This window comes from Canis lupus, chromosome 8, assembly GCF_048164855.1.
Source record: "Canis lupus baileyi chromosome 8, mCanLup2.hap1, whole genome shotgun sequence".
Classification (NCBI taxonomy): domain Eukaryota; kingdom Metazoa; phylum Chordata; class Mammalia; order Carnivora; family Canidae; genus Canis; species Canis lupus.
Window position 1 is genome coordinate 28580756 of NC_132845.1, and position 20283 is coordinate 28601038.

General features: G+C 35.7%; 1 long non-coding RNA gene across 17 annotated transcripts in view; it reads left to right on the forward strand.

Annotated features, from left to right (window-relative positions):
- LOC140638053 (uncharacterized) overlaps nucleotides 1-20283 on the forward strand; it is a 148189-nt gene that overhangs the window by 68590 nt on the left and 59316 nt on the right. The gene's annotated exons all lie outside the window — the stretch shown is intronic.

A 20283-nucleotide genomic window follows, 5' to 3' on the forward strand; every position in this document is an offset into this window, starting at 1 on the left:
GATTTTAGGTCAGTGCTTTTCATAAGAGATCGCATTTACATGCTAAATGACAAATAGTAAAAATAAGAAGTCAATAATAGCTTGCTTTTGTATACAGTTCTGTATTTGTTTTAAGATATTAATCTCATATTGTTTCTCACAACTACTCTTAAGTAGGTTTGTTTGTAAATGACAAAACTGAGGCTAAGTGTCATCTGTACGTGGTAATAAAACTAGACAATGAACTAGTTCCCTGGGCTCTTCTCTTTAAGTTTTTTAGCATATTGTTCACCAATCTTTTTAAGTCTCATTATAAAGTATATTATCTGACAATTTATTAATCAATTTTATAAATCACTTTTCCCAGCTCCATCTCACACAGATGAGAGAAGAGCATGAGCTCCAAAGAATATTTTGTTGTTTATAATGTTTCTCTCTCCCTCTGGGAAGGAGGAGACATTGTAAGGAAGAGTAGACAAAGAATATATCCAACTTAAGACACTCTGGGTTCAAGGAAATAGTAGTAATTGTTACCTATACCTCTTGACCTAGGGGCTGGATAATAATGTATTATTTCCAATCCTCAAAAAATCAAGCAGTCCATTCATTGAAGCAATATAAACCTAGCTGAAAAATTCCCATGCAGAAAAAAAAACCCAATTGCTTATTTGAATGTTCTAATTTAATTAAAAAGTAATTGAATTAATTAATTTCAAAAATTAATTTTGAAAATTTCAAGCTGAAAATTTTAGTATGCAATTTGCATTTGTGGTCATGCCCCAGTGCACTCAAATTTCAATATTATTCAGTTTCCTGAGGGACCCAAATATGGACGGCCTTATTAAACAATATTCTCCTTTACTGCCTTTGTGATTGTTTTGGTTACTGCTCCATATTGCTTCATCACAACTACAGTTTGTATAGGAAGATATACTGACCTTGACCTTTTCTGTCAACCCATTTTAAAAAGAAACCGTTTCGGGGAGCCTCTGATAATTTCTCCTTTAATTTGTCTGCCTTTCTTACTGTGTATTTTGTTCCTTTTTGCTTGTGTGGAATAGGGATGGAATATTGATGACTGAAAATTTGGATTTTTTCCAGGCATTTATTTTGGGACAAGCTCTCAGTCTGTTGGCATGAATACCTACCCACTGCCCTGTCCTCCCCTCCCCACAATATGACAGACTCTTTTTACCCGATAGAAGGGGAAGAGTGGGAGTTCTTTTAAGAACCTCTGTAAATTTAAGGATTTACAAGAGGATTTCTGGGAAAACATTAGATAAGGCCCAGGGAGCTCATTAAAGATAATAAAATTAGTTGCTCTGACTTTTCTTTTAAGGAAATATTCTTAAACCACTTCCTTGCAGCTCCATCATTAAAGTTGTCTCTAACTTGACCTTTCTTGAATAGCTAATTCTCATGCAATTTCCTTTCCCCTCTACAGCATGAAGTATTTTACTTAGATGATTTTTCCCGGTACAAACATTTGCATATTAAGGAATTGGCAGTTGTTAACTCACTGTAATCTCCTGTTCTTTTCTACATCCTACTATTCATATGAGAGTCCATATTCTTGGTGTTTTTGCTTTCATATTTCCACACCATGAATACCTGAGTATGGTGAAACTTTGAAATCAAAGTTAAGAAGCCCTGATTGTTACTGGGTAACTTTGACCGATAACCTTTACATCTCTAATTAATTATTAATTAATTAGAAATGTAATTATGTATATGGTATATATACATATAAGATGTATATGGTATATACATCTTACTAATTAGAAATTAAATATTAATTAGAAATTAGTAAGATGTATATACCATAACAAGTAATCAGCTATCTGTACATCTGCTTAGGTTTGTCTAACTAAAGTCAGGGAAGCAGTAATTAATTACTAGTAATTAATGCATAAAAGAATTACAAAGGAAGTGTTTCTCATCATTTAATTCCATCATTATAGTGATTTTCCAGCAGTCCCAAGAAAGTAGGTAAAACAACATCATAATTATGTTTAGCTGTCAAAAACAAAAGTAAAGTACCCTCTTTTTATGGCTCCTCAATTCTTTCACTCCCTCGCAGACCAAACTTCAGTTCCACATGAGACATAAGAATTCCTTCATTTCATATCCTGACAGTGTCTACCTTCTCTGAACTGTTATGTTTTTCTTTTATTTTTTTGAACGGTTATGTATTTCTTATATATCTTTGACACTCATTCTAATACTTTTTATATACATTGTTATTGTTCTCCAGAAATTTGTGAAATGCCTTCCATCTTCTAAACTGTATTTAAGTTTGTTGGAAAAAAAGGATTGCATAGTCCACTTACTCCCAAAGTTTTATCGCAGAATAAATCTTAATAAATAAATCGTGATAACTTGCTCCATAGTTCCTTGGAATTGGAATGTATAAAAATAATTGTTGGAGCAATTAATACTAGTCTACATTAGTAAATAAGAAACAGTTAATTTTGATCAGTTTCTTGAAATTGTATATTATTTCTTTCAAACCCAAACTTTGTCTCCATAAGTGTAACATCCAATGTAACTCTCTGTCACAGTAAAGCATCTGTTAGTTATGGGAAGAAAGTGAATAACTAAAATTTTACAATCATATATTACATTTTATAGCATTTTATATTTTTCAAAATGTTTTCATGTGCCTTACAGGGTGACACAAAACATACTTTAATATAATAGCACATCATTTTATTTTTTTTATTTTTTATTATTTTTTTTAACGATAGTCACACAGAGAGAGAGAGAGAGGGAGAGAGGCAGAGACACAGGCAGAGGGAGAAGCAGGCTCCATGCACCAGGAGCCCGACGTGGGATTCGATCCCGGGTCTCCAGGATCGCGCCCTGGGCCAAAGGCCGGCGCTAAACCACTGTGCCACCCAGGGATCCCCTAGCACATCATTTTAAATGAATATTAGGTTTTACTTGAAATAATAAGAGACAATGTAGGATGGTGGTAGTATTAGTATCAAAGTGCTTGGGTGTGAATCCTGGCACCACTACTTATAAGTTGTGAGCTTTGTCAAGTTATTTAACCCTATATCTCATTTTCCTCAACTGTAAAATAGACATGATTATAATGATTGGTTGTAATATTTAAATAAATGAATACATATAAAGCATTTAGAATCATGCCTAGAACTTAATTAGCACTGAACAAACATCTGCTTTTATTGCTATTTGGAAAAAATTCTTAATGTATTGTGATTTCTAACTGAATTCAGATTTATCACCACAAAATTTGTATTAAAAATAGATCATCTGTAGTTGATAATTTCTCTAATACAATGTGAGAAACATGGGTATAACTACAGTGTCTTAAATTTTTCTAGAAACTATCCCTTTCCAAGTACATAGGATAATTTTTTTTATTATGTGTGTAAAAAATACTTGATAATTGTTCATTAACCGCATAAATAACTTTCTATTGCTGGATAAATATTACTGGAACATCTTCATATTTGGTCTCAATACATTTGTTTTGCTTTCTTCAATTCTTCTAAGTAAGCTTTCTTCTTTTTGTCATTTGAAACACACATAAAAGTAAATATATATATATACACCATCAAACATATTTTATATTTTAGGAAAATTATGAAAGCTCTCCATTGCCACTCCATTCCTCCTAAAAGCATCCTTCTAATCCCATTCTCCAGAGGTTTGCTACATATCCTCCTTGGTTTTTTATATATATAGAAGCATAATGACATGTCATAAATATGCATACATAGTACTTTTTTCCCATAAAATTGGGATTATGGCATTCATAATGGTCTTTATGGCCTAATATGTTTTTTCCTTAATATATTATATATATTTTACTGGATTAATTCACATAATTTTATCCTCACTCATTCCTTTTCATTTTTTTGTGAAAATTCAGATGCATGTAAAAACCTGTCCAACTATATATGTATATAAATTTATCCATAGTGAACATCCCTACATTTACTACTTGGATTTAGAAAAACCAGTACGTTGCCAGTACATCAGAAACCCTGACTGTCAGTTTTTTTTTTTTAATGGCTGCAATGATTTTATATCTACACCTTTATTTATTCATTTCTCAATAGATATTTAAGTCGTTCCTAAATTTTTACTGTCACTAATATCGCTGTAATGACCATCCTCTATTTTATTTTTACGTTATCATGTAGCCATTGTCTAAAGGATGGATTCCTGGAAGTGGGGTAACAGGACATGTACTTTTCAGATTTTAATAGGGAAAACTGTTTCCCTATTAAAACTCATCCAAAAGTTTGTGTAAATTTATATTTCTACCAACAATATAAAAGAAAGCTCATTTCTCCATGCCTCACACCTGTCCAGCAGTTGCTGATATCAATCTTTTACATTTTTCTAATTTGAGTAGAAAAAATATACTTAACTTATCTGTTTTAGCTGGTGAAGCTCATCTTTTCATATGTTTATTATGTATTTGTACTTCTTTGATGAATTGTCTGTTCATACCCAAAACCCATTATTCTATTGATTTATGTTTCTTTATTGTTTTGCAGGAATTCTTTATAAAACATATATAAACTTTTGTCTGTTATGAGTCATAAGAATTTTCTTTTGGGTATGATTTTAAAGTTTCTTATGCATCATTGAATACATGAAGACATGGATGCCTTGAGGTTCAAGAATGAATATCTAATAAACCATTTCTTCACACTTCCATTTTCTCACAGTATTTTAACCTTTCAGAGCAAAGGTTATTTAAGGAACACATATTACTGAATCTAAAATTATATTTGTCATTTTTGTTTCCATTCCTCGATATACACCTGCATACTAAGTAATTTGCACTTAATTCTTTCCATTCTCATAGACAGAGGAAATTTATTACTATCCCGAATAAATCAATATATAGAAACTATATATTCCTCAGTAAAGAGTTTAGAGTGAAGAGTCAAGACTTCAAATCATCTTTCTTAAGTGTTCCAATATGTACCTCTAACCATCTCTGTATTTTCTGTTTCTAGAATTTTTTAATTAATAAAGACATTTTGGACATGATAGAAGGGTGGTAAAGACCCTAGAAAAGCTAACAATTTATTAAAAAATAACTTGAACACTTTATATGGTACTTATATAAATGAATAGCTACTCTTTTCAGAGAGGAAGCTGCTTGACTCATTACAAAAATAAATACCAAAAAGGACACACACACTTTTGCAAGAGTTATTGAGTTAGAACCATAGACGATTTTTTTTTCTTTTCCTTTCAAATTCATGGGTCATATACCTTTTAGAAGCAGGGAATATATCTTATCGGCCTGTGGAGAGAGCAGATATTCTATCACTTGGATTTCTAAAATTTAAGTTTCCCAGTTTTATTAAATATTCTTGTGTATTGTCTATAGAAAATAGAATAACATGTTTTAAGGAATAAGAAAATCTGATTTATAATCTCTTAAGACTAAAATGTGCTTGATGACAATTTCTTTTTAAGTGTTTTAATATATTTAATGTGATCTTAACATCTTTAACATGTTAGAAAATAAACATATTCTCTATTTTTTCATCCTCTGCTAATTGTGTTCTGTTTGTTGTTTTGTTCATGTGCATGAAATAACTAAACTCTGGCAAGAGATTTTAGCTGGGCTCAGCTTGTAGTAAGCCAAAAGATTTTGAAAGAAGATGGGCATTCTTTAGTTTCCAAAATGTTGACTCTGGATTCAGCAGCCACCAAGTAATAATAGACTACCCACTGATTTAAAGGTCAGAATCAGAATGATTAGAAAACATCATGATTATGTGAAGAAAAAAACATTACCTCATCTTGTGCCAAGTTTGAACTGGATTGTGTTCTCTGACCTACTTTCCTTAGATTGGTTTGGTCTCTATGGACAGAACATGTACCAGAATTCTCTGGAGACTATAGTTATTATTTAAATTTTGAATATTTTAAACAAGATTTTATTTATTTATTTGAGAGAGAAAGAGAGAGCATAAGTGAGGGGAAAGAGCAGAGGGAAAGGGAGAAGTAGACTCCCCATTGGATCGCGGAATCCTGACCTAAGCTGAAGGCAGACACTTAACTGGCTGAACCACCCAGGCGCCCCACAAAATTTGAAGATTTTAATATATAATATTAATGATTCCTATCTTCCTGGCAATACTATTCATGTGGTTGATTTGTCAACAACTATGTGATATAAAGAACCTAACAGTGTACAAAACCTATGACAATGGATATTACTGGAAGTCTTGATGTAGGCTAATATTATAAACTTTACTGATATTTGAGTAGGTTATATAGGTCATGTTATTTTGTTTACATATGTATTTTAAATGACTTTATTATATATAGTGCATATCCATAAAGTTCATCCTTTTAACATGTACAGCCTGGTGGATTTTAGTAAATTTCACGCAGTTGTACAACCACCACCAATACTTAATTTTAAAACACTATCATCTCCCAGAAAAAACCCTGCACTATTATCAGTCATTCCCCAAAGCTGGGTCTTTGGGATAAGCTTCTGACTAGACTGACCAAGAAAAAAAGAGAGAAGACACAAATACCAAATGGAGGTTCCTAAACAGATAAGAAAAGACTATCATAAATATTATATATATTTTTTATTTTAAATATTTTATTTATTTATTAGAGATGGGGAGAGAGAGAGAGAGAGAGAGAGAGAGAGAGGCAGAGACACAGGCAGAGGGAGAAGCAGGCTCCATGTAGGGAGCCTGACGTGGGACTCCATCCCCTGTCTCCAGGATCACGCCCTGGGCTGAAGGCAGCGCTAAACCGCTGAGCCACCCGGGCTGCCCTATCATAAATATTATTAAATATCTTTATTAATAAACTTGAAAATTTAGATGGAATGAATAAATTCCTAGGAAAACGCAATTTACTAAAAGTAAAGAAAAAAATAGAAAAAATCTAAATAGTAAGAACTCTTACAGAAAATGAATCTGTATTCAAAATCCTTTCCACAAAGAAAAGTCCAGGTCCAGATAATTTACCAATGAACAATGAACTCTATAAAAAATTTAAGGAAGAGATGGATCTATTTCAACAGAAAATGTTCCAAAGAATAGAAAGTGAGCCAGTTGTTTCATGAGGCCAACAGAACTGTTACCAAAAATCCAGTGGTATTATGGGAAGTGAAAATTATGAGAAAGAAAGAAAAATTATGAGAGAAAACATGATTATCTCAATAGATGCAGAAAAAGCATTTGATAAAGTTTATCATCATTTTATGGTAAAAAATAATCTTAGCTAACTAGAAATAGAAAGGAACTTCATTCATCTGATAAGGATCTCTACAAAGAAACAATTAGCAATTATGCTTCATGGAGGCTCACTAGAAGCTTTATCTTTGAGATCTGGAATAAGGCAAGGATGATCACTATCACCCCTTGTACTCAGCATTGTTCTGGAGGTCTGAGCAGGGGCAGTAAGGATTAGAGAGGAATTAATAAAATTGCCATTATTTGTAAATAGTGATTGTGTTGAGTGAAACTTTGAAAGCATCTACAAATACATGATCGGAAACAAAGCTGATGAGTAGAAAATCAGTATTAGGCAACCAACTACCAATCTGAGATCTCTACATAAGTATCTTAGAGTCCTATCAATGTTAACCGGGCCTGAACCCTTGATTTTTTTTCTCTAAAACATGTCTCACCCCCATCCTAGTGCCCTCATTTTTGTCAGTGGCAACACCATTTACCTAGCTACCCAAGTAAGAAGGGGTTGGACTGCCTATGGTCTTTGTAGAATTTAGAAAAAGGCACCCCTGCCACATGCATGTAGCCCATGGCAGGGGACAGGACATTGTGAGCTAAACATGTGATGGATTTCAGCTCCACATGCCCTTGTCAGCTTAACACTCTTATGCAGTGAACATCCCTCACAACCGTGTGTGGCAGCCCTGTTCTGATCATCTCCATTGTTTTTATTTTCCCAGACTCAATTAATTCCTGAATACTGCCAAGTCTAATATCCAAAATATATCTTTTTAAAAAATTTATTTATTCATGAGAGACATACAGAGAGAGGCAGAGACATGGGGAGAGGGAGAAGCAGACTCCTCAAGGGGAGCCCAAGGTAGGACTCGATCCTGGGACCTCGGGCCTACGCCCTGAGCTGAAGGCCGATGCTCAACCACTGAGCCACCCAGGTATCCCTCCAAAATATATCTTGATACCACTGTCTTCTTCACTCCTTCCACCTCAGTCTGGGCCATTATCCTCTCCTACCCTGACTACTGTACAGCACCCTCCTGGTTGGTCACTCTTTCTCCTCTTGCTCCCCTCCACCCTGTTCTCCACAGATGAAGTGATCATCTTAAAACATAAATCCAGTAACATCAGTCTCCTGCTGCTAACTTCTTCAATGGCTTCCTATGTCCTTCAGAAAACAACAAAACCCACCAAACTAAATGATCTGCCCCTGTCTCTGTTTTCAGCCTCATCTTTGTGCCACTAGCCTTTGCCCACTCTGCTCTAGCCACTCTAATCTTATTTCAGTTTAATCAACTTGCCAAAGACCTTAACAGCCTCAGGCTTTTCACCTGCTAGTCCCTCTTTTTTTTTTTTTTTTTTTTTTTTTTTTTTTTTTTTATTTTTTTTTTTCCTCTTTTTGAATAATAAGAATGACTAGAATTTATTTTGCTCTTGCTATGTGCCAGGCATTGTTCTAAGTGCCCTCCATATAGACACACATTTAATCCTCACAACAGTAGGACAGAAGAGGTTCTATCATGCTCCATGTTTTACAGATGAGGAAACAAAGTCACAGGAGGGTTATATAAATTGCCCAAAGTCCCACAGTTTGTATTCAATGAAACCAGGATGCACTTCTCCACACTTGTACAGCAGCTTCCTCTCATCCTCTGGGTGTAAGCGTATCAGTCCCATCCTTGGGGAAAGCTTCCCTGGCCACTGTATCCGAGATGGTCTCACTGTTGGTCCCTTCCTACAGCTCCTACTCTGTGTTTTTCTCCTCATCTCTCTCTTGACAATAGGGGAATTTACTATACAAACGTCACTATGCTAAATGCTTTAAAATACGAAGTGGTGAGGGGCGCCTGGGTGACTCTGTTGGTTAAGTGTCTTAAGTGTCCAACTCTTGATTTTTGTTCAGGTTGTAATCTCAGGGTCGGAAGATCAAGCCCCACATCAGGTTCTATGCTCAGTACAGAATCTGCTTGCAATCCTCCCTCTCCTCTCCTTCCCCTGCCCGCCCCCTGCTCATGCACTCTTTCAAATGAATAAATAAAATCTTTAAGAAAATACGAAATGGGGAGAGAGCATACCCTTTCAACATTTAGCATAACCACTCAATAAATGTTACCAAATTAGTAAGAATAATATCCCTTTCCTCGTCAGATACTAACCTGCAGAAGATAAGTCTTTTATAATTTAAAACCAAATGAAAAATAAAAATTTCCAAAACTATTCCAGCAATTAACTTTTACTAGAAAAAATCCTACCTATGGCCAACTTACTGTAAGGACTATATAATTAGACAGAGGAAGGAATGTGTCTGACCATTTATTAATGATAGGCTAATAAGTTCTTTTTTCCAAAGAACTCACTGTTGAGATCCTTTCTGGTTCTGGAGTACATGCAATGCCTTTAATAATAACCATTACTTTATTTCAATTAGAGATTTAATTAGGAAATAAACATCTGGTATCTCTTTTTGGTCAAAGGACTTAATTTATTGTGATGTCCAGCCAGGTTTCTTATCACTAGTGACAGAAACTAATTGGCTAATTGAAGCAAAGAGAATTTATTGAGGGGGGCATCAGGCTCACAGAACCACAGGAGACTGGAATGCAGGATTCTTGGAAGTAGGCAGGGACCAACAAGTCACTAGAATCAGAAGGCCACTGCAGCCCCACAGTCACTGCTTCCTCAGTGGATGGCGTATATAAGGTGTGACCACCGTACTGCCACCTGCCCCCTCTCCTTGCATTGCCCAGGAAATACAAACTCCCAGGAGAAAGCGTCTGATTTAACTTTGCTCATGTGTTAGACTGCCCAAGTCTTAATTCTCACATTAACACTACATACAGTTAATTCCTCCGAAAGAGACTGGAGATAGGGACACTGGGAAGCCCAAAACAAAAATGCCTTTTAGAGTTGTACAGGGAAAAGCAGAAATGTGTTTTCACTTTTTCTTATTTTTAGAATTTTGTTAAAGGCACATATTTTACCCAGACATAGAGATCTGAACATTAGGAGGAACTTTGCTCTTCATCTAGCCAAACACTCTTATTTTGTTGTAGGCATTATACAAAGGTAAAGAATTCATATTCTCATTGAAGAGTGAAATACATGATGAAGATTTGTGAATCAGTCATGTGTGACTTGGGCTTGTCAGAATCAAAAGCCAAGAATGCATCCACAATCTTGGCAGAAGCTGAGAGGGAAGTTTTATTCAGATTATGACCCAATCATATTTTCATCTATTGGTCTCTTTCTATGGTTTTCCATGTCCATCAGTTTGTGGACATACTAACTCAAACTCGATAGGTCCCAAACCAAACTCATCTCTTCCACACCAACCTCCTCTCTTGTTTTCCCAATCTTGATAGGTACATCACCATCCAATGTAGCTGCCAGCTCTGGAAACCCCGGACTCATATATGACTGTTCCACGCTTCACTGTACATATGCCATTGTATCACCGAACTCTCAATTACTCCCCCACATTGCTTTTCAAATACATGCCTTACTCTCCATTCCCCCTCGCCACTGTCTTGTCTCCATTCCCCCAATTCCAGCCATATATCCTACCACTTCTTCCCATCTTGCCTGAATGACTTGAATTCTGAATATATCCTGCTTTTTCATGTACCTCAAATTTTACAATGCTGATTTTTAATTGGCTCATCTTCCTACCTGCTTCGACCATTCTTATCCTTCTAGTGTGCCTGCTAAACTTCTACACCAGCCTTCCAGATTCTGTTTGTCAAATTTTTCCTGAAGACTTTCCCATCTCAATTGTCACCATCCTAAAGTGGACTCAGACATTTCTTCTGAGCTTCCACAGCAACTGTGTGCATTTTTCCCTAGACTATTACCTACTGTCTTTATTTGTTCATATGACTATTTTTCCTTTCCTGGGAGCTCCTTGAGTGTGGTAACTGAAGCTCATTCCTGGTTGTGCTTTCTCAGTGCATTCATTTAGAGCCTGCTACACCAGGAGCAACAAAATACACAAAATGGTAACAAATGAAGTTTCACTGAATTAAACCAGTAGATAAGGATGAGACGGCAGCAAATCCAGGAACCAAGCCCAGAGGGTCCCTTCACATCCTGACCCAATCCTGCCTGTTACCCCAGCTACATGACTGCACCCCAATGGGAGGAACTTTGAGAGAGCAGCCTTCATCACATCCCAAGTTCTGGGCCCTCTTCTCTCTTGTTATCCTCAGTTTTTGCTATTGCATTTACCTAGAATACAAACTAATTTCAGCTTCCATTTCTAGCCTAGGACTTGCTGCAAAGACCTAACAACCGTTTCTGGTCTGTCCACTTGTAAATCGCAAATCTCCTTACATGGAGTCTATGCTGTTTTCTCTCTGCTACTCCAAATGACCACACCCCTGCATCAGCCTCTGAACCCTGGACCATGCCTCAGTGTTGGCCCTCCTGGTCCACATTGCTTTTGGGGTCAGGCCTAAAGATAGGGATATTTTCTGCATTGCCAGAGTGAATATAATCAGCCTAATTTCAAGAGAGAGAAAAAAAAAAAAGAAAAGTAGAGTCATGGCAAAGTATCCAGGGTACAGACCTAACAGTTTAATCTGCAAATATCCTTTTGTCTTAAAGCCCACTTTTCATAGCCTTGTGTACACGTACCACATGTGTGCACTCATGCATGCGTTCTTCTGTTCATTTATTTCTTTGGGCACCTACTGAGCTTGATCACCATGCTAAGCTCTGGGATAAAAAGCTTTTAGAACAAAGACATTTTCCTGGTCTTCAGATTGCTCATAATCTGGGAAGGAGAGATAGTTCCATGAATGATAATTACAAAATATAAAGCGAATGTGTTGAAATAAAGGGGCATCGGGCTGGCTCAGTTGGAAAAGCAAGTGACTCTTGATCTCAGGGTCATGAGTTTGAGCCCTATTCTGGGAGTAGAGAAAACTGAAACATAAATAAATAAAACTGTAAAAAATAAAAGAAATAAATATGTCAAAATGAATATGCACAAGGTCTAATGGTAACAGAGGGGAGAGTGTACGATTTTAAAGGTGACATCTAGTGCCTGACAGATTGCAGAATGTTAAATATTTCATGCAAGGCTTTCTGTAACCTGCCCCAGTTTTCCAACCTTCTTTCTTTCTTTTTTTTTTCTTACTTCTTTATACAATTATACTCCAGCCGCATGTGACACTACCACAGAAGATGTTCATCGGGAATTTTAATTTTTATTTTATTTTACTTTAATTCAAGGTTGTGAAACAAGGCTGATTTATCTGGGGGAGAAAATCCGATTCAATAGCTTTGTCTTAAATATAGTCAACCTCCTACCAGCATTATGTGTCATCCCAAAAAGTAAATAATCCTAGCTTCACAGATAATCTTAAAATCATGCATAGTTAAGGTTAGAATGCATTTTTTTTTCTTTCATGCTCTATCATCTCACCTAGGAGGTATATCCTACAGGCTTTCCCTTTTTCAGGCTGTCAGCATTTAAAATTTAAAATTAACATGCATTTTCTAACCATATGCCAATGTTGATAAGTTTCTGATAGATGATGAGGAAGGAAACTGTGTAAGGACTAAAATTTGTCTTGCATAATCCCCAAACGAATATATGTTTAAGCAGCTGTTTTGATTGTTTTCGTGTGCGTGTGTCTGTGGATGTGAAGTCGAGATATGAACAGCTTGCAGAAAAATAGTCTAACTCCTATACCAAAGAGGTCTATGACACATGCAGTAACAGCATTCACAAAGTGTATTTTCGAAACAACCTTTGGGTGGAGTTCTATTACTGCCAACGGATTTAGTTGTTGTGGTTTATTCTAACACTTACTATCACTTTGAACAATTAAGTATGTTTGATCCAAAGTTAGAAGACTGCATTTCATGAGAAGCAAGAAAACATCTACTCCAGCAGTCGGCCGGCAGTGTGCGTCACACCACAGACAGCCTGCCCAGCCACTTCTTTCCGGTTCCTGTTATTGTCTGAAAAATGGCAAAGTTGGGAATTAAAAATTAGTGGTAAAAGCCCCCCCATCTGATTCTTTGTACTCAAATGTAAATGTAAACAAAAGCATAGTTGGTTTTGAAATCAAATATGAAAGCGCATACAGTACTAATTCCTTTTTATTTTTATTTTTTTTTACAATTTTTTAAAGATTTTATTTACTTGAGAGAGAGAGAAAGTGAATCTCAGAGAGAGAGAGAGAGAGAGCTGCATGAACAAGGGGGAGGAGCAGAGGGAGAAGCAGACTCCCCACTAAGCAGGGAACCTGAGTGGGGCTGGATCCCAGGACCCTTGGGATGGTGACCTGAGCTGAAGGCAGACACTTAACCGACTGAGCCACCCAGTTGCTCCGGTATTAATTCCTTTTTAAAGGAAATTAAATACATCTGATGAAATGGCTCAATTACTCCCTCTTCCTTTTGTGTTTTCAACCTTTATCTGAACACTAGTTCTCCAGCCTCTGATTACAAACATGTTTTAGTTTCCCTTTGCCTGACACACTTTCCCTGTGTGTGCACTAACTGCACTACTTCCTTATGTCTTCTTTTGAATCTCATGCTTTGCCAAATGCAATCTAACCCTGCCCCAAGAAACTACTTTATCAGAACTGGCCAATCCCCCAACCTCATTTGGGGCTCTCAGGTCATCATTCTATTCGCTTCCCCAACTCCTCCTCCCCTGAAGTCTGAAGTCTTCAGCACCAGATACCTCTTCTCCTAATTGTTCACTCTCCAATATCTTTGCATCCTCTTCTTCCCTTACTGACTCTAAAATTTTATCTGCGCATTGTGCATTTCTCAGGTTCCTGTCTTTGGTCCTCTTCTTTCCTCCCTCTATACTCTCACTTGACAACCTTATTTTTTGCTACAGTTTTTTAATCCTGAAAAGAACTTTAAAAAAAGGAAAAAAGCAATCAACATCCATTGTAACAGTAGAGTAGACCATCCAGTAAAAGATTGGCTGTCCTGCCCTGTGTCCCATCCATTCGCCCGGCTTCCATGAACCTGCTTCTCATCTGAAAGGTAGACAGATCTATCAGTTACTATGCAGCTTAAAGACTTTCACTCCACACACAAAGTTCACACTCTTTTTTAAAAAATATTTTATTTATTTATTCGTGAGAGACACAGAGAAAGAGGCAGAGACATAGGCAGAGGGAGAAGCAGTCTCCCGGCAGGGATCCCAGTGCGGAACTCGATCCTAGGACTCTGGGATCATGCCTTGAGCCTCAGCAGAAGACAGATACTCAACCACTGACCTACCCAGGTGTCCCTAAAGTTCACACTCATTATCTTGCAAGGCAGAGCCTTCTTACCCCCTACCTAGCTCTCCATTCTCATTCTCATGTCTTTTTAGTTCCCAGTTCTTGTCTATTACGATTTATGCTTTTGCACTTTCAAAATACACACACACACACACACACACACAGTTTTCAGACCTCCGCATACTTACAAATGTTAATTTCTCTCTGTGAGATGGCCCCCTGCACCTTCTGTCCTTGACAATGCCTCTTTATTCTTCAAAGTCCTACTCCACCATATTTTGCTCAATGGAGTCTTCGCTCACTCTCCCTAGACAAAATAGACTCCTTGTTTCTTTGCTATTTGTGAACTTTCCACCCACATTATTGCATATATATGTATATAAATACGTATTATTGCATATTCTATTATTTATATTATTATCTATTTCCTTGACTGTCACCCCTAGTTCTTTGATAGTAAAGACCAAATGTTAATTCATATTTGTGTATTTAACATCTACCACACTTCTGGCACATGATAAATGCCCTGTAAGTTTTTATTGAGGTAAATTGAGTAGTAACTTTATTCCATTGAGCATCTACATCCAACCACTTGACATCTCTTTACAATGCCACCTCTTCAGTTTTAGTGCTTTCACTTCATTCCCACCACCATAGGCATAGACAAGAGCTCATTCCCTTCATCTGTGCACTCAGCAGCATGTTTGCTAAATATGTATAGTTGGGAGAACACGAAGTTATGGAAAATACGTGTCTGGTGGGAGAAGCCTGTGACAACTCTCTGGGGAATAGATAGACAAACATACCAATCACTGAAATAACTTCGTGTGACCCATAATTTTCTCCAACTCTTATGTCCCTTTCACAATACCTTCAGAGTATTCCTCATAGCTCTGATCATATTACTTTTGAGCTCAGAACCCTGTACTTTCTGTTCACTGAGAATAAAGCTTTATCATTTAGACTGGCATTCAAGCCTGCCTTTTATATCCTATTCTCCTCTCCCCTTTCCTCCGCTGCTTCCTGATCCTACCCATTCTTCAGAGATGAATTCCAGTATCTTTTCCATGAAGTCTTCCAGGATCCTTCCAATAATAATTAGCATGTCACTTCTTTTTTCCTTACATTAATGTGCATCCTTCTCGTGTTGTAATTACTTATGTCTACAGCTATCTCCATTATTAGAGGGGGGCAGCAATAAGATGTGGGTGTTTTTTCTTCTCTTTGAGCTTCACAGACTCAATACTGACAGAAATATACTAGGCGTTTGAATTTGAATCTTATGTCTTCTGTTTGAGGATTGTTCACTCTTCCCATCTACATAGTTCTCAGTGATATTTCTGTCTACAAGCTTTACAGAATCAAATACCATGATGATAAAATTTATATTTGTTTTATTAAATAACTTCACAGCAAATTTAACTAATTCTCCAGAAAGGATGTTATTGCCTAGAGCCACAGCGAAATTACATAGCAACAAACCTTCATTAATGAAGAGTAATTATTGTAGTATGGTAATCGCAAATGCAAAATAGTATTGTAATAAAGTATATGTATCACACTTGCCAAAATGAATTAATATTGCTTACTCTTTCGATTAAAAGATCAAAGATTTTTTTAATCATGTCTTTGCACATTTTGCATGTAATCTGCTGAATCTGGTATTAAGTGATAACAAACCTATCGTTTATGTAAATGTTCACAAACTTGACAGTAATGAATCTAGGATTAACTTTTACAGAGGAATGAAGAGTACAAATATGTAATCTTCTCATATGCATACAGGGTAGGATAATTCTTTTTTTTTTTTTTTGCCAGTTGAGAGCCCTTTACTGAAGCAAAAGTGATTTTATATTGCTTTTAGATCTTTATTTGATATATTGGCCTGGAAGACAAATTACTGGACAGAATTGCTGTGAAGCTCAAGTACAAACATGGAGAGCTTTGCAGATTTGTATGAAAAAAGACAAGTGTTTCTCTCAATTAAAATTAAATATTATTCACCCTGATACCTTAAATTTCTTACCATTAGAAATCAATTTTTCTTTCAGGGTATGCATTTTGTTGACATTTCCTCCTATTTTCTATTGCATTGAGGGGTAATTCAGCAGTTACAGGGAAAAGAATATGGGCTTTAGAGTCTGAGCATCCTCCCCCTTAATTCTGTCTCCACCACTTATCAACATCATGAATTTGAGCAAGATACTTACATTCTCTTATCTGCAGCTTCCTCATTTAGAAACCCTTAAAGGACTGTAGTAAGGACTAAGTGACATAAAACTACGTAAAACATCTGGCACACTTATCACATGATACTGACTGCTCAGTGGCAATCACTGATGTCATCAATATTATCATCATCTTCATTGGACTGTTTGGACTGTTCCTTAGGTTATCTTTTTTGTTATCGTGAACTGGGGAATGGAAAAACCTAGGCCCCATAATCTGAATTAACAAATGGGGTAAAATGCTAATAATATGTGAGTCTGGATAGTGTGTGAATGTTCTTTGTATTCTTTTTATTCTTGCAACTTTCCTATAAATTTGAAATAATTTTCAAATAAATAGTTTTTTAAGAGTATAGAGTAGATATATAAACAGCAACCTGGTAAAATATCTAAAACATATTAGTAAGCGGGAAAAGAAAAGCAGGTTTTTAATGTTTATATATAAAAGGATCCCATTTGTGTTAAAATATGTATACATAGTTGTGATTTAAAAAGATATATAGGAAGTAATTCTCTCTGGGGAATGGGATTACAGATGATCAGGAAAAGGCACTTACATTTGCTGTTTCAAATATTTCGATGCACTGCATATTCTATATTTATAACTTAAACAATAACTAAAATTACCTTGGGAATATTGTTATCTACATAATGATGACAATCTGATATGAGATAGTTAATGGAATAACAAATTAAGTGCTTTTTAACAATATGCTTTGTTGTTTTGAAATACATATAAATATATATACTTTCATTTATTTTTAAGAGTAAGTTACCTCATGGCCCTTTACTTTTATATTTTTGAATATATATTTTCCAAAGAATAGGTATATGGCCTTGCATGACTAAAATACTGTTATCTGCTACAGTACATTTAACTTTGATATAATACTTGAACCTATTATTTGTGTTCCAATTTTGTCAATTAATCCAGTAATATTTTTATAGTACTTTTGCCTCTCCAGCACAGAATCCAGTCTAGGGTTAGGAATTGTATTTGATTGTCATATTTCTTTAGCTTCCTTTCATTTGGGACTTTTCTGCAGCTTTTCTTTGTCTTTTATAACACTGACATTTTTGAAGAATATAGCTTCTCTCCCCCCTTTATATAGAGTGTTTCTATTTACATGTTTTTATTTCATGGAATTATATTTTATACTTTAAAGACCTTCCTTATCCTTTGATTAGATATAAAAATATTCAAGTATTTATCTTTTTATTCTCTTAGGTGTTCATTTAAAAAGATCTTTGATACATCAACTGATGAACAGATAAACAAAAAGTGGTATATTCAATCAAAACAATATTATTTAGCCATGAAAAAGAGTGAAGTACCAATACATGCCATAACGTGGATGAAACATGAGAATATTTTGCTGAGTGTAAGACGTCAGACACAAAAAGTCACCTGTTACATGATTGAATTGATATGAAATGTTTAGAACAGGCAGATTCATAGGCCCAGAAAGCAGATCAATGATTGCCAGGGGCTGGAGGGAGGCAAACGACTGCTCGACTGCTTAATGGGTATGGAGTTTCCTTTTTAAGGTGATAAAAAACGTTCTGGAACTAGATGGTTACATGACATTATGAATTATATACTTTAAAATGGTAAATTTTATATTAGGTGTTTTTTTTTACCATAATGTATAAGAATGTTATGACCCATTTATAATTGGTTTTAAAAAGTAGGTAAGGAATTGGCTTCAGGTTTTTTTCTCAACTGGCTAGTCAGTCACCACAATATCTAAGTGATAAATTAGTGTTGAGTCACTGATTTCAAATGCCTCTTTTCATCATGTTTTATATTCTTATATTAATTTGAGTTCTTGTCTGGATTTTCTGCTCTAACCCAGAGTTCCATCTGCCTCTTCCTATACCAATACCATACTGTTTTATGTAACATAGCCTTACATCATGCTTTGATATTTTGCAGGACCAGTTCCCTGCTCAATTCTTCATTCCCAAAATTCTTCCTTTGCAGAATTTTCCTGAAATTCTGTGTGCTTTTTACAAGGTAAATGTTATAATCTTGACTCAAGTTCCTTGTTAAAGAGCTGTTACAACTCTTAATAGCTTTATTCTTTTAGAGCAGTTTTAGGTTCACAGCAAAAATGAATGGAAAGTACAGAGTTTCCTGTGCTCCATGATCCCCTCCCAACACATGCACACACACACACACACACACACACACACACAACCTTCCCATCATCTAGCATCACAGTGGTATATTTGTTATAATTAATGAGCCATCATTGGTGCATCATTATCACTTGTCCATAGTTCACATTAGGTATGATACTTTTATTATTGCACATTGGAGTATGCATTGTTCACTCTTGGTATTGTACATTTGGCTTTCAACAAATGTATAATAACATATATCCATCATTGCAATATCACACAGAATACTTTCACTCCCCCCAAAATTCTTTGTGCCCTGACTATTCAATCCCCCGTGCCCCCAAACCCCTCATGACCACTAATCTTATTACTATTTGTATATAGTTTTGCCTTTTCCAGAATGTCCTGTAGTTGGAATTATACAGTATGTAGCCTTTTAAGATTGACTTCTTTGACTTAGTAATATGCATTTAAGGTTCCTCCAGGTCTTTTTATGGCTTGACAGGTCATTTCCTTTTGGCACTGAATAATATTTATTTCATTATCTGAGATATACCACTTATTTATCCATTCATACTAAAAGATATCTTGGTTGTTTCTAAGTTTTAAAAATTATGAATAAAGCTGCCACAAATATCTATGTCTAGGTTTTTGTGTGGACATGAGTTTTTATTTTTAAGTAATCTCCAATCTCAATGTGGGGCTCAAACTCATGATCCAGAGATCAAAAGTCACACGCTCTATGGACTAAGCCAGCCAGACGCCCCTGTGTGGACATAAGTTTTCAGTTCCTTTGGATAAATACCAAGGAGCACAATTGCTGGATCGTGTAAGACTATGTTTCATTTTATAGGAAATTGCAAAATCTTCCAAATTGGCTGTACCATTTTGCATTCCCACCAGCAATGAATGAAAGCTCCTGTTGTGCCACATCTTTGTCAGCGTTTGGTGTTGTCAGTATTTTGGATTTGGGCCATTCTAATAGGTACATAGTGGGCCGTTGGAATCTTGACTGTCAAGTTTTTCATCTAATTTGGGATTAGCTCTCCATGATTCAAATCTTCTTTTATGTCTCTAAGTGGATATTTATGATTTTTCCATGCAAGTCTTATATATGTTTGTGAAATTTACTTATTTATTTATATACTTATTATATTATCTATGACACAATTCCCTTTACATTTTCCAAGTTATTTTTTGTCCAACAGTTATTGGTTTTTATATATTTCTTTTATACTGATCACCTTACTGAACTCCAATTATAGATGACATGATATAATTAAAATAATTTTATCTCCTATCCAGATTCAAACTTTTTTTCTATGTGCATTCTTGAGAATTTCTCATCTACACACTCATCTTTCATCCATCTGGCCTAAATTCAGCTCCTTCCTTCTTAGCCCTCAATCTATTTCTGAATTTCAGACTTCTCACTAGAAGTTAAGACTCTTGATTTATTCATTCAACAAATATTTACTGAGT